This window comes from Theropithecus gelada, chromosome 4, assembly GCF_003255815.1.
Source record: "Theropithecus gelada isolate Dixy chromosome 4, Tgel_1.0, whole genome shotgun sequence".
Classification (NCBI taxonomy): domain Eukaryota; kingdom Metazoa; phylum Chordata; class Mammalia; order Primates; family Cercopithecidae; genus Theropithecus; species Theropithecus gelada.
The window spans coordinates 104,863,073-104,865,895 of NC_037671.1; the positions used below are offsets into that span (position 1 = coordinate 104,863,073).

The 2,823-nt window shown below is 46.3% G+C and overlaps 1 pseudogene; it reads left to right on the forward strand.

Moving 5' to 3' along the window:
* The first annotated feature begins 704 nt into the window (after window positions 1–704).
* On the forward strand, window positions 705–2,388 carry LOC112623766 (annotated as a pseudogene).
* Window positions 2,389–2,823: the final 435 nt, after the last annotated feature.

Here is a 2,823-nt window from a genome sequence, read left to right on the forward strand (position 1 = left end):
CATATGCTGTAAAGAGATATATATGAGAATATGTCACTGTAGCAAGAGTTGGAGGCAACCTAAGTGCTCACTACTAAAGGAATAGAGAAATCAAATATGATGGCTACACATTGTGGAGTACCATGAAGCAGTTAGAAGCAATGACTTACTGGATGAATATGCATATGAGGGAAGATCTTAAAAATCGAATGATGAGTTTTAAAAATAAAGTTACAGAATGAAATTGATAGCACCCCATTTATTGCCTATTAAAAACACATACATGACTGGTTGCAGTAGCTCACACCTGTAATCCTAGCACTTTGGGAGACTAAGGTTGGAGGATTGCTTGAGTCCAGGAGTTCGAGAACCGCCTGGGCAACATAGCAAGGCCCTGCCTCTACAAAAATTAGCTGGGCATTGTGGTACCTGTCTGTAGTTCCAGCTACTCTGGAGGCTGTGGTGGGAGGACTGCTTGAGCCCAGTAGCTAGAGGTTGCAGTGAGCGGAGATTGTGCCACTGCACTCCAACCTGGGGGACAGAGCACTCTGTCTCAAAAAACAAAAATAAAAATAAAAACATGGGTCCCGTCCACGTGGGGTCAGGGCCTGCGGCACGCGCAGGAAGCAGCACAGCCCTGCACAGGAGGTGACGGCACCACTGACCATCCAGGTCCCTGCAGAATGGTGTCAGAGAAATGTTTTGCCCCTTCAAGACTCAGGAGGATGAGAGTAATCACTTGTGAAATAGCCTGGCACGACAAAGAGCCTGTGTACAGCCTCGACTTCCAGCATGGGACTGCTGGGAGGACGCACAGACTGGTGTCTGCAGGTGTGCATTCCGCTGTCAGGATCTGGAAGGTAGAAAAGGGACCAGATGGAAATGCCATCGTGGAATTTTTGTCCAATCTTGCTCATCATACCAAAGCCATCAATGTCCTGCACTTTTCTCCAACTGGGGAAATTTTAGCATCGGCAGGAGATGATGCTGTCATCCTGTTGTAGAAGGTGAATGATAACAAGGACCTGGAACAGATCACTTTTCAGGATGAGGACCAGGCCCAGCTGAACAAGAAGAACTGGACGATTGTGAAGACTCTGCGGGGCCCCTTAGAAGGTGTGTATGATATTTGCTGGGCAACTGATGGGAATTTAATGGCCTCTGCCTCTGTGGATAGCACAGCCATCATATGGGACAATTGATGTTTATAGGATCATCAATAAAGGACAAAAAATATCGATTAACATAACATAAAAGTTACATCCAAGGAGTAAACTGGGACCATTTAAGTCAATATGTTGCTACTCTGAGCTGTGACAGGGTGCTGCGGGTATACAGTATATAGAAGATGCGTGTGGCTTTTAATGTTTCAAAGATGCTATCTGGAATAGGGGCTGAAGGAGAGGCAAGAAGCTACTGGACGTTTCACGATGACAGTGTGAAGTTGTTCTTCCGTAGACTGAGTTTCACTCCCGATGGGTCTTTGCTCCTCACACCAGTTGGATGTGCGGAATCTGGTGAAAATGTAATGAACACCACTTACGTTTTCTCCAGGAAGAATCTTAAAAGGCCCATCGCTCATCTTTTCTGGGTCCTAGAAAAGTCACTCTTGCTGTTGGCAGCTGTCTGGTCTACTTTGAACTGAGGCCGGTGGTGGAAACAGGTGTGGAGCAGATGGGTCTGCCCTACTGCCTGGTATTTGCTGTGGCTTAGGAGGACTCTGTGCTTCTGGACACCCAGGAGTCCTTCCCTTTTGGCTACGTGTCTAATATACATTACCACACCTCCAGTGACATTTCATGGTCTAGCGATGGTGCCTTCCTGGCCATTTCTTCCACAGACAGTTACTGCTCATTTGTGACATTTGAGAAAGGCGAACTTGGAATTCTTTTAAAAGAGAAGTCAGTTTTGAGCACGAGAACTCCTGACACAGCAAAGAAAACCAAGAGTCAGACACACCGAGGGTCTTTGCCAGGATCCAGACCAGTAGAGAGAACAACTGCCAGCAGAACCCAAGACCCCAGCAACCCGTGCTCGACCCCACCTCAGGCCAGACAGGCCCCAGCCCCAACAGCCATCAGGGACCCTCTCTCTATCATTCTGCTGTCAAAAACTCCTTGCTGAGGCCTTCGGAGGAGAAGATCCTGCCGCCCAGTAGTTAAAACACAAAAGCTCACCCATCCCAGAGGGTCACTCTGTGCACATTGCAAGCCTGGAGCAAGACAACACCCTGGAGAATAAACTTAATACCCTTAGAGACAGACACTCCACCAAAGTCTGTACCAATCAATGTAATTTCCACCCCTTCTGCAGAAGAATTTAGTAAGAGACACTCAGGGCAGTCCCTCAGAGCTAAAGCAGCCCAGACGCAATGAAAACAAAGGGGGCACTGAAAGTCTGGACCCTTGATGGGACCTTGGCTTCTGCTCAAAGCCTTCCAAGCCTCTCATGTGTGCAATGAGGTGGTGAGACTGGAGATGCCTGAGACCGGTTGCTTCCACGGAGCGGGACAGATGCTGTAAATGGATTTCTGTAACAGAAGTGACATGTGTACTGATTTTTCTCCAGAAATATGGATGCTGTCTTATTCAGTATCCATTTTTAACTTGGGGATGTGAACGTTTTAACATAATGAATCTTCTTTTTAATGAGTCTCTGAAACTGGAGCAGTTTAACATTATCCAGTGTGAAAATCAACGAGTCCTCCCTGACATCCTCGTGAAAGTACAGACACTTCATGGAGGGACTCCTTTTAAAGTTAGAATTAGGAAGATGAGAAAGTAATTTGAGATTTTACTCTGTTGAATTTTATAGAGTATTTAGAGTAATTGTTAGATTTTGCTT